The following is a 13,674-nucleotide window of genomic DNA, read 5'->3' as shown; positions in this document are numbered from 1 at the left end:
GGTTTTTCTCCTGTCGGCCAATCACGTCGCGACCCTGTGTGACGTGTTCGCTAGCTGGCCTATCACAGCGCGGTCTTTCTCCGGTCAGCCAATCACTGCGCGACACCACCTGACGTCTCTTTTCTCCGCTTCGCAGCAGCACCCCTCCTTTCTCAACTCGTCTCCCGGTTATGCATGCGTCCCATTCATACACCGAAAAATGACTACTTCCGACCAAGCGGTCACTTCTCTCGACTGTACGTCCACAGTCTATCTGTAATTGTCAACACAACTGACGAGATGTCTATCGTCTCTTTGATAGGTTGCTTACACACACAGTAACTTCCGACCAGCGTCCGTTACTCACGCACTCACTCTTACGTTCCCCCTATCTCGGTCTCTCGGGTGGTCAATGGTACCTCATGACCCCCTTCACGCTAGTTGACAATTACTCTGGGTGTCCGATACACCCGAACCACTTAAGCTCTCCTTGAACTTAAGATTTCCACCGGTTGCGCGCGCTCACAACCTGTTCCACAGTCACTCTACAGACATTCAACTCCGCCAGACATTACAACATAGATACAATACAAAAACACCGCAATCTAACACGCATAACCCTTTATACTCACTCTCGACCGATACTGCTGCTTTTTCTGTCTCACGTCATCCGGATCTTCATCTGCGGGCTGTTCTTCCGATCATCGATTTCTAGGGGCCTTGGGGTAAGCTAACCTGGCCTAGGTCACCGTCCTCAAGAAGGCAACCATCCTCTATAGCTACCAACTGAAAGGGCGAGATTTTGATCGATATCTTATATCTATTGATCCAAACCTCGATCTGGTCGACTGAACCTTTATTGCCTGTCTTGGAGGAAAACAGTATACTCATCTGCAAGTTAGTTCACCCAAGAAAGGACTCTACTCTCAAAGATCACGGACAACTTCTAGGTTTCAAAAGTTTATTGTAAAGATATAATGAGCTGCAAATACAGGCATCTCAGAATGAGATTCACGAGATACACAGGTCCAATTACATACATGTGCTCTCGAAAAGCCCTCAGACGAGCAACAGAAATCACTAACACAAGTTCTAAGAACAATAAAGCTATCAGCATAGACGCATATCGCTCCTTCATTTAGGTTGGAGGAAACAAACACAGGTTAGGCGTCCCTACCCTGTTCTAGATGGTATCCCTACTTAACCAAATCCCAACCTAACAAAGGTGTCAGCAATGAATGACCCCCAAGGGAAGTCACCCACTCTAAGTCTCTTGGTGAAAACCTATAGTTCTCCAGTCATGACCCCTCACTGCCTACCCATCCGCTCTCTAAAGGGTCCTCAGGTCTCTGCTCTAACTCCACCCAGGGGTGCTGTCCCTAATACAAAACAGTCAACAACATTTGAGACGCCCCTTGCGAAACGCCTCTCACGTGGTGCAACTTCAGGCTTTTTCCATGATGCTTTGTATTGGGCCTCAGACGTTAGAGTTGACCTTGCTTCTCAGATTCTTCTCCGGCCCGCTGATACCCCTTAAACATTCCAGAACCCTCCTCCATGTCTGGGCCGTCTACTTGAACAGACCTCTATTCATTCATTTATAATTGGATCCCCCCTTTCCTGTTGCAGACAGATATCTGCCGCCAAGAACCCAACTCTCATAGACTTCTTAAAAGGCTTGCAACATTTCTCAACCCAGACATGTACGTATAAATCAATGCTAAAACATTTCAGGCCTACAATAATTCCCATAACGATTATAATATTCAACTTCTTCATTTAATTAAAGCATGTTAATACTCTTATTCTATTTATAAGTACACATTTCTATAAATCATGGCCTATTAATGCAAGGACCAAAAACGTTAAAACAATCTTTGTCGTGAAAAGAACCACCTTTCCTTTTAGCTCCAGCTCTGGCCCTGAGGCCTACCACTTTCTGCGTTTAACCACAGTCCATCTTACACGTTAACAGCTACACGACATAGAATAAGAATAATCACGTCTACTAAAATCATATAATATCACACATTTCGGTATCAGTTCCACTTCTACTTAAATCCCTACATTAGCCATACATTTAGGATATATTCGCAAATACTATTAGCACTCATGGCATTTCTCTTCATGAATTATGCTCTCTACAGGTAAGTGTGATGTACTCATACATGTAAATCAGTTTGCGCTCTCTCAAACTCAAAAGGTTACGTTGGTGCATGTACAGCCGATGTACGGAGTGTTGTAAAATTCTATGCCAGTTTTCCAAAATTATTTTGTGACAAGGTAACGTCTTTCTCCTTCCATGTTACTGAAACATACTTTCATCACTATACCAAACTCACTACCTATTCCTCTACCAGCACCGCTTAAATAGGAAATATAAAAGCTCAAGTACTGACTATACCAGAATACCTGTTCACTTCTGAAAATTGCCAGTACAGTATCCTGAAAAGTACTGCACCACTGCTTTAAAATTATGTGATGCAATCCAATAATGGACCCCCAGTTTTTGGAAGTATATCCATTTAAGTGAGATTTTCCCTTCTGACATTTCTGACAAGATCAGATCTGTGAGAGGCAAATCAGACCTGCTGCGGTTCCCATGCACACTGTTACACCGTAACCAAGCTATCCCTGGCTGATGAGCCCTAAATAGGGCAAAAGTGGTCCTGGGTTACTTGTGTTGTGGTATAGGAACGGCTCAATGGTTAGAGGCGGCAGATCTGTAAGCAGAGAACAGCCCGGGACCAGGGTTCAATTCCCGACGCGGCAGGGTCTTGGACCAGGGTCAATGGACTCGATAATTCTCGCCTCAGTGCCTACTCTAACCAGGGAACACACTCGGCAACTCTGGGCATTAAGCTTGCCTCATCTCTACAACAGCCCCCCACAGACACCAGGGATGCTTGGTTTCACCCTGGAGATACCCAGAAAAGGGATCATCTCACAGGGAAAACCAGGACGGGTTCCCCATCGGTCTGCAGCACCAGGACACTCGGGTAAAGTAACAGTGCACTTTACAAGAATCCCACATTTACATTTACATCTGTTCTGGCACTTCGGACTGGACTGTTTCTATTGGAGTAGGTCAAGACTGATTTGCATATGGCTGAGTCCAAAATGAGGTGGCATGTGTGCAAGATAACGATGGATTGGGAAATGGCCCAAGAATTACCAGTGGCTGGGATTATTTAAAGCATTTCATTCATCACTTTTTTGTCTATTTTACTGTCACCCTAAATGGGACTGGTAAGCCCAGATGTGGGTCCTGTGCACAATGTTTCACTGGAATCAAGCATCTGTCTGATAAGCTCCAATCAGAGTGAAACCAGTTCTAGGTTGCTTTTGGGCTGATTCAGAGAGGACCTGGCTTGGGAGTTCGGGCTGGACTGTTCCTAGTGGAGCAAGGTAAAAACTGATTTGCATATGGCTGGGTCCAAACTAAGGTTGGTGGGCGAAATAACGAGCAATCCATGTAATTAAAAGTGGCTGAGATTAATTCAAGCATTCCAAACATCACTTTGGCTTTTAGCAGAATATGAGCCACCTTTGTGGGCATCTTCTCCTCTTCAATTACTATAGTTCAGATGGGACCTAATTTTCTGGTACCCACTATGTGTGAAGCTACCATCGCTGCTTATGAATCCCAACACAGTCTTGCTAGATGCTCTAGGTTAGGCCACAACCTGCCAAGTGCTAGGTGGATTCTGCAAAGCAACATTCCTTTACAGACAGGGTGATCTACCCCTGAGGCTGGATATTCACATAACGATCATCGGTGTGTGAACCCATTGTTTACTTTATTGTAAACTAACTCTTATTTATTTATTTATTAATGGCTTTACTTAGCACTCCTCACCTTATGGTACGAATACACTTTACAATAAACTTAAAGAACAATAGTAACATGTTAGAAACAGTAACTAGAGAAGACTGTAGACTAGTGTGATGCATGGCTATTCAAATATATGCAGAAGTGGTGGATTTTTAACTATTTCTTGAATGACAGGAGTGTGGGTGTAGTTCTTAGGAGCCATGGGAGTTCCAAAAGGTTGTGTGGACCTGATACTTTTTTGTTCTGTTCTTTGGCAGTCTTGACTTTAGGTATATAGAGAAATAAAGGTTGTTTGCTCCTTCCATCTCCTTGACTGCCATATACGTTGCGAAGGTTAGGTAAAGGATGGGCCGGAGCAGACAACCGCTCAGCAAGCAAGCCGGAGGTCTTGAAATGTATATTTGAGGCAGAGGCCACCAGTGTAATACCGGAATAATGGGCGGGTTGCGTTTGAATATTGTTTAGTGGATCACAAAAGTTTAGAAGTTGAATGGAGGAGTATTTGATGTAGAGAAGTAAAGACTGAGGAGCCCAAGCATGAGTGGTATTGCGAACATGAAGGGAGCATTTGACTAGTGCATGTCTAAATGTACCTTTGTAACTGCTTGTTGTACTGAGACTGAAACCATGCACCTTACTTCGCAAAAACGCCGCTCTAAGTAAATACTACTTTCTAACAACAGCGGCACACGAGAACACACTCAAGGCAGTCCTGAAATGCATCTTCCTGGAACCCGGGAATCCCTGGTCGGCTACTCTTAATACGGCAAAGGACCTTCTCAATCTCGCCACCGAGTCTTGGAACCCCGAACATGTTAATTACACGCCATCAAAAACGTGATTAAAAAACAAGTACGTGCGCGGTCACGGGAACTGGACTTGGAATCACTGGCAAAAAAAGACTTTCACAAGTCCCTACGCCTGACGCACACTGTGCACAATCCTAAACATCATCTTACGCAGGCTGTGGGCCGCGCAGCCCTTCACAAGATCTTAGCCTACAGACTACATCCGTTGCCCCTTAAAGAATTATATGCCTTTGGCCAGGCTGGACCAGGAGCTCGGTAATGTAGGCTCTGCAGCTATAAACGAGAGTCATTGGCCCACCTTCTATTTTGCTGTCCGGCTCTGCGCACGGCTCGCAGTCTTTATCTTAGGCCAATCCTAAGACAAGCGGGGTCACGCACTGCAAAGGAGGCGATCAACCAACTACACACACTGTCTACGGTAAAACAGATGGCCTCTTTTGGAAAGTTTATCCATCAGACACGGTCCAATCTGATGGCAACTAAGGGCTCGAACACATAGAGACTTCTCGCAGACCCACGTCTTATTATGAACCCTATTCACCGTTTCTATCAGTGCTCAGGGAGCTATCACACAGACTTACCTCCCGACACTTCCTTGGTTTTAACTTTTGTAATTTTATACTCTGATTTTAATGTAATGGCTTTGAGTAACCAAACAATAAAGAATTCATTCATTCATTTATTCATTCATTCATTCATACTTCGCAAAAACATATAGATAAATAATGTGGGCATATTAACTGCCACGTTATATGTCACTATTGTGTGCCCCTTATTCTAAGGGGGTGTGGAATACCACATCAGTTCTCTTGCAAGTGAATTGCCAATACTATGGGTTTCAATGATTTTAGGATGCTGGAAAATTGCACTTTTCTCTATTTGTTCCATGTGGGTGCCTTCAGAAATATTTAATTACCCAATGAATATGAGCTACTGCACCTGATTTCTCAAAATGCAGAATACTAACTACCACACAGTCATAGCCAAACTACACATGATTCCTATTGTAATTCTACAGGCAGTTTCACAACTGGTAAACTGTGTGGGAGGGTGGTGGGTAGGAAATAAGGGACGTGCTGTATTTCTGGATCAACAGTAGTCCCTCATTGGACCGGTCTCTCTGCTCTGACTAAATAGAGAATTACAGGTCTCACTGTGTGAGGGTCTGTCTCTTCTATTATCATGTAAACAGTTGGACTAAAAAGGTTTGTTTTTATTGCTCGCTGTTGACGATGCAATTGCAGTTCAACTGTCTTGTTCCGTAGTGGCAACTCGTGGGTTAATTGAGGTATTTACTCTGTTGAAGACATTCTGAAGTGTTCCTTTTGTTTTTCTGCTTTCTCGCCTCGTCTTTTGTGTCATGGTTACTCGCTGACCTTTCTGTGTCTCTGAGTGTTCTTGCGCTGGCTCTGAAGTGCGCCTTTCATCAGGCCATTGTTAGGTGTTCCCGCCATTCAACGCCCTCCAAGATGCCCTGCACACTTCTTTTCCTTTGTCCCCTGGCAGAGGGCTATAATGAGCAATAAATTGGCCTTTTCAAGTTCACACTCCTTACTCTTGCAGCAGTTCTGTCAGATTAGCTGTTTTAATCTATACAATGCCTGTGAGCAATGTTAGCCTGACTTTTAATGAAATAGGCCTGCAGGCATTGTCTCACACGAACTCTTCTCTTTTCCGTTATCATTTTTAGGTCGAGTAATTTTAATTTCTCGAAACCTATTACATCTGAACCAAAGTCTCTTGAACTTGAAACCAGCCGGATTTCCTACAATGCATGTTAACTTTTCAACCGTGACGCTTCTCCAGCGCCCGCTTGGCCCGTTCCCTCCCACTCGCTCGCATCTCGCCCCCCACCAGGCTTCGACTCTGTGATGGACGCTATATAAATGACAGCGCTCACCCCCTTACTCAAAGATTCTTTATTTACATTCGCTCTGTCTCGCTTCTCCAGCGCGCGCTTGACTCGTTCCCTCCCACTCGCTCGCATCCCGCTTCCCGCTTCCCCACCAGGCTTCGACTCTGTGATGCATGCAACTGTGACACTTCTCCAGCGCGCGCTTGGCCCGTTCCCTCCCACTCGCTCGCATTCCGCCCCCCCACCAGGCTTCGACTCTGTGATGGACGCTATATAAATGACAGCGCTCACCCCTTTATTCAAAGTTTCTTTATTTACATTCGCTCTGTCTCTTCTTAACTCTCATTGCGCACTCACTACCTACTTCTCGTTCGCAGTGGCTCTTTTTCCATCTGCCATGTCTCACTTACACTCTTTCTTCTCACCACATCAAAGGCTACTGCTGCTCCTCCGCCCCCCCTCCCCCCACACAGCAATGCCGAAATCTCTTTCTCCCTCTTTCTATGTCTGTTCTCTGACATATTTCATCTTCAACTGTTGATTTATTTGCATATTTCGGGTCAAAAGAGCTTCGACTCTGTGATGGATGCTATATAAATGACAGCCCTCACCCCCGTACTCAAAGTTTCTTTATTTACATTCGCTCTGTCTCTTCTTAACTCTCATTGCGCACTCACTACCTACTTCTCGTTCGCAGTGGCTCTTTTTCCCTCTGCCATTTCTCACTTACACTCTTTCTTCTCATCACATCAAAGGCTACTGCTGCTCCCCCGCCCCACCTCAGCAATACCGAAAGCTTGTTTTGGTACTTCCCCATAGTCACTCCTCGTTTCCTGCTGTGTCCGTCCTGAATGCCAAGCCTGTATGGAGTATGCCTGTAGTAGGGCTGCGCTACGTTACCCTATTTTAAGCCAGCAGTGTCCCTACTTCAATGTTAAACGTTTGTATTGGTGAAAGGCTTATGTTAAAATTGTTTAAATTTATTTATGTGGGACGGTGTGGGAATGTACACTGCTAATGGTAAAGTCTAGATTCACCACGTTTGCCTTGGAAAACACAACAAATAAGAGACCTGTGTGTAAATATTTGTGGCGACCTCTAGGGCAGGTTTAAACCAGAGACCGCAGCTCTGCCAGCCTCTGGTAATCTGACTCCAAACATATTTTAAACCACCTCAGAATGCAAATGTGTTTGGATACTCTATATATATATATATATATATATATATATATATATTTAGTTTTATAGCATTTTTAAACACTATCAGCTGCCGAGAGCCACTCGGGCTGTACTGGAGTCTCAGAAACGTCATCAACAGTTGCCCTCTTACTCCAGGTGTATGATTTGTGGATGTATTGTATACAGACAACAATCTTTTTTCAGAAGGAAAAATTTTTCCAGCTGGGGCACTAAATGTAACCTAGACTTCTAGGTGATGCTTTTGTTTTACTATTATTTTGTGCAAGAGGTGAACGTTTTTTCGGTGTGCCAGCGCTACATCTTTGGCCTGACCTTTGTTTCTGCTACTATTCGCTGCTGACATGATTCCAAACCTAACCATACTATGCTGTTAGCTCCCTATGCCTCTCACTCCAGCACGTATATTGTTAATGTATCCTCCTCTGACCAGACCCTCCAACTCCACCCTCCAACTCCACCCTCCAACTCCACCCTCCAACTCCAACTCCACCCTCCAACTCCACCCTCCAACTCCACCCTCCAACTCCAACTCCACCCTCCAACTCCAACTCCACCCTCCAACTCCACCCTCCAACTCCAACTCCAACTCCACCCTCCAACTCCACCCTCCAACTCCACCCTCCAACTCCAACTCCACCCTCCAACTCCACCCTCCAACTCCACCCTCCAACTCCACCTCCACCCTCCAACTCCACCCTCCAACTCCACCTCCACCCTCCAACTCCACCCTCCAACTTCACCCTCCAACTCCACCTCCACCCTCCAACTCCACCCTCCAACTCCAACTCTACCCTCCAACTCCAACTCCACCCTCCAACTCCAACTCCACCCTCCAACTCCACCCTCCAACTCCACCCTCCAACTCCAACTCCAACTCCACCCTCCAACTCCACCCTCCAACTCCACCCTCCAACTCCACCCTCCAACTCCACCCTCCAACTCCACCCTCCAACTCCAACTCCACCCTCCAACTCCACCCTCCAACTCCACCCTCCAACTCCACCTCCACCCTCCAACTCCACCCTCCAACTCCACCTCCACCCTCCAACTCCACCCTCCAACTTCACCCTCCAACTTCACCCTCCAACTCCACCCTCCAACTCCAACTCCACACTCCACCACGTCACTCGGGGACACCACCACATCACTCGGGGACACCACCGCATCACTCGGGGACACCACCGCATCACTCGGGGACACCACCGCATCACTCGGGGACACCACCGCATCACTCGGGGACACCACCACATCACTCGGGGAAACCACCACATCATTCTGGGACACCACCACATCACTCTGGGAACACCACCACAATCACTCGGGAACACCACCACAATCACTCGGGAACACTAACACATCACTCGGGCCACCACCACATCACTCGGGGCCACCACCACAGCACTCGGGGCCACCACCACATCACTCGGGGACACCACCGCATCACTCGGGGACACCACCACATCACTCTGGGAACACCACCACAATCACTCGGGAACACCACCACATCACTCGGGAACACTAACACATCACTCGGGGCCACCACCACATCACTCGGGGCCACCACCACAGCACTCGGGGCCACCACCACATCACTCGGGGACACCACCGCATCACTCAGGGACACCACCGCATCACTCGGGGGCACCACCACATCACTCAGGGGCACCACTCAGGGGCACCACCACATCACTCAGGGACACCACCACATCACCCAGGGGCACCACTCAGGGGCACCACCACATCACTCGGGGAAACCACCACATCACTCGGGAACACCACCACATCACTCAGGGACACCACCACATCACTCAGGGACACCACCACATCACCCAGGGGCACCACCACATCACTCAGGGGCACCACCACATCACTCGGGGAAACCACCACATCACTCGGGGACAACACTACTTCACTCAGGGACACCACCACATCACTCGGGAGCACCACCACATCACTCGGGGACACCACCACTTCACTCGGGGAAACCACCACATCACTCGGGGACACCACCACATCACTCGGGGATACCACCACATCACTCGGGGATACCACCACATCACTCGGGGATACCACCACATCACTCGGGGATACCACCACATCACTCGGGGATACCACCCCATCACTCGGGGATACCACCACATCACTCGGGGACACCACCACATCACTCGGGGACACCACCACATCACTCTGGGAACACCAACACATCACTCGGGGATACCACCACATCACTCGGGGATACCACCACATCACTCGGGGATACCACCACATCACTCGGGGACACCACCACATCACTCGGGGATACCACCACATCACTCGGGGATACCACCACATCACTCGGGGACACCACCACATCACTCTGGGAACACCACCACATCACTCTGGGAACACCACCACATCACTCGGGAACACCACCACATCACTCGGGGACACCACCACATCACTCTGGGACACCACCACATCACTCTGGGACACCACCACATCACTCTGGGAACACCACCACATCACTCTGGGAACACCACCACATCACTCGGGAACACCACCACATCACTCGGGGACACCACCACATCACTCGGGGACACCACCACATCACTCGGGGACACCACCACATCACTCGGGGACACCACCACATCACTCGGGGACACCACCACATCACTCTAATACACCACCACATCATCACTCAGCACCACAACAGCACTGTCCTTGCTTGCTACCAACAAGCATTGCCATAGCCAATAGGACTCGCATTAGGAAAGTGTAAGCTATTGGCTTTGTGAATAACGATGCTAATAATTTATATATTTTCAAAGTCAACACATATTAAAAAAAGTGTCATTTACAATACCAATAGCTCACACTTTCCTAATGCGAGACCTATTGCATTGCAAATGCTTGTTTTTGTTTAATTAGTTTTACTCTGCTTTTTTTTTTTGCACTTTCTTTCTATATCATTTTTATAGAGATATGTTTGTTCTTAGATTTTCTTCTCCTACCTGTTGCTTTATTTCTTGTTACCTTTCCTCCCTTACCCTAGTGTTATTTTTTGTTTTTTTTCATATTTCTTTCTTTTCATGGTAACCTTGCTGAGTTAAAAAGAATAAGATTATACACTCTGGAGATATTTTAAAACAGTAGCAGGAATATATATATAGCATTTATCAAGTTCTTACTGCATGAGTCACTTTAGCATAATGCACCGTTACTTCCTTGTTGAAATGCTTCTGCAGAGAGAGAGCAGACTTATTCCTCCTGCTCTTCAACACCTCTTTCATTTATTTGATCAAACCCACCCATGCTAAAAGTACAAGTGTCCTCCATGTGTTAAAACTAGCCCCTGCCTACCCACAAAGGGGCTAAGTTGTATGTTACAATATCAAAAAACCTATAATTTGGCCAAGATATCATGGACCGAATGTAAATGCATATAAGTAAGTGTAGATTTCTATTCTTAAATCTACATCTGTGTACATTTAACACACAGACATGCACACACACTTATCCCTTTTCACAGTTCCACCTTTAGCCAAGCTGCACTTAGGACGGGTGTGCTCGCTGCGTGGGGTTGGAGACCCCCGCTGTTTATTCCATACAATTCCCAGAGGGCAAAGCACTCACGGGGTAAATATCGACTGATGTAATTGAAAGTAACGTGTTTCGACATTTTCCTTCTTCAGCCTTGCTATAATGAGGCAACATACAAATGGTGTCATTTAAATTATCAGTAGTCTACTCCCATTGGAGAATGTAATTGTTGCAGGAAAGAAAGGACTGATTCCACCTTCATTGGTAACCAACGTCCATGGCGCCATATAGTTCATACAGGCTGTGTCCACACAGTAGCTCTCGCGTTGTGCCGATTTCAGTTATTACATTCTCTATGACAAATACAAAATATTTTCACCTGTTCATAGGTACACAGCGACAGGGTACTGTCCCACAGATTACAGGTCATCTGTGGTATTGAATCACCAGTACCACGTCACTGTGTACCTAACTAATAACTGAAATCAGCACAACGTGAGAGCTACTGTGTGGACATGGCCCGTATGAGCTAAATTAACATGGCTGCCATGGACGTGAGCAACTTTTTGTTTTAGCACTTAATTCGAATTGAATTTATTTTAAACAAGAGATTGATTGATTGATTGATTGATTGAGAATGCAGCTCAATGAGCAGAGTTGCAATAATTTGTGACAGGTGCACAATACCCCACGTGAAAAAACTCATAACCAACATAAAATTGTGGAAAAGTGAGTGTGGTACAGGTATACTGGTGTTCGCACACAGCTATATGCATTATTTGCTTCTAGAAAATACAGTAACACTTGGGAAGATTCACATAGTGTTATTTCATGCAGTGGTCTGTCTGTAGAGATGTCGACGGGGTTGTGACCTTATGGGAGAATATTAGGGCTGGGGATGACCTGGTTGCTGACCCACGCGCAAAAGGCCCTACAAAACCAAGGACCCGCCTACATTAACCACCACCTGAACTTTCACCAACTATCCAGAACACTATGCTCCGCATCCCTTTCACTGGTCCATACTCCCCGTATCTACCTAAGCAGGAGTTGAGGACACTCCTTTTTCCATATAGCAGCAAAGATGTGGAACAACCTCCCAAGGCACCTCCGGACCATCACCTCACTTCTGGAATTCCGAATGGCCCCCAAGACCTGACTGTTCCAATAAGCTTCAAGACGTGCAAGCACCTAGATACCCTATCTGGTGATAGCTTTATAAACCCTGATTGATTGATTGATTGATTGATTGAGAATGATTACCTTGCAAAGCAGTGGAATAATAGGGAAGCAAGTCCCTGTGTTAATTACATCAATGCCACCAGAGAAAATATGAGCCGCATAATAAAACCATACGTTCAAGGCAGAGCCCATGGGTAAATTGAGGGATGCTCGGGGAGCAAGGAGCTCTGATAGTGAAATGGAAATGACCGCGAGTAAATCACACTACACACAAAGGTGCATGAATAAGACAGTACTCATGGGGCTGTGCCTGCAAAGTGTAGTATTTGCCAGGATATGCGGGAGTCCCAGGAGGGGAATGATAAGCAGTGCATGCATGCCGTAGAGTCAATTGCAGACTGGAAGTGGTGTCTCAAAGTGAACTTCAAGATTGGAGAATTGCCGGCTGCAGTCCCTGGACTGTCCGTGTCTCCGTGCAGGGTATTGCGCCTTTGTCATGAATTTTTGCTACTCTGCGCATTGAAATGCATTTTCTTGTTTAAAATAAATTCAAATTGAATAAGTTGTAAGCATTCCTTCCATGCTGATTTTCTTCAGATTTCTTTACAGATTGAATCTTGACTGTTATTTTGTTATCTTAAATCTAGACACTGCATAGCTTATGCTTTCATTTTTTTCTCAGTGAATCAACCCCTCTTACAAAGGCACAAAGATTAACATTACAGTGATTATTCGGCAAAACATCTGAAGGTCAGGTGAAACTAAAACCTTGTGTATGGATAGGGTTCATATAATACAAGCTGGCAGTTTTGATCCCTGGAGACTTGCAGGTGTGTTACGGCTGACTTTGCTTTTCGGCTGGGGCCAGCCACACCATATTGCCAGATACCAAAATCCAGTCCAAATGTTAGAACCACCCACATAAATGTACTTAATCCAAGTGAAATTTATGTAAATTTGCCGCCTACAGAGCGCGTTATAAAAGCTTCTATAACATAACATAGTCTACACTTTTTGAATATCTTGTAAGCCTGACCGGATTCTATTAATGGGTGAGTTGTCAAACCTAGAACCTTCTGGTAGGGGACCTATTGATGAATCCCCTGATGATGATGAACGTCTGGTATTTTGCAAATTCCGGTCTTGGTTAGGCATGGCACTTGATGTGATAAGACAGGTGTATGTTCATGTTTTTACTTAGACTCTCCCAGTTAATTGCAGTGGATAATTATTTACTATTGATGTTGAGCACTTCTGGTCATCTCCTATGTATCAGAGAAATGCAAAGTCCTGGA

At 46.0% G+C, this 13,674-nt stretch overlaps 1 protein-coding gene across 4 annotated transcripts in view; it reads left to right on the top strand.

The window, feature by feature from the left end:
* Window positions 1–13,674, top strand: part of LOC144799014 (death-associated protein kinase 2-like) — a 697,832-nt gene that overhangs the window by 346,668 nt on the left and 337,490 nt on the right. The gene's annotated exons all lie outside the window — the stretch shown is intronic.

Source organism: Lissotriton helveticus, chromosome 12, assembly GCF_964261635.1.
Source record: "Lissotriton helveticus chromosome 12, aLisHel1.1, whole genome shotgun sequence".
In the NCBI taxonomy this organism is placed as follows: domain Eukaryota; kingdom Metazoa; phylum Chordata; class Amphibia; order Caudata; family Salamandridae; genus Lissotriton; species Lissotriton helveticus.
The sequence above is the reverse complement of the archived record's forward strand: the minus strand, read 5'-3'. Positions and strand labels throughout refer to the sequence as shown.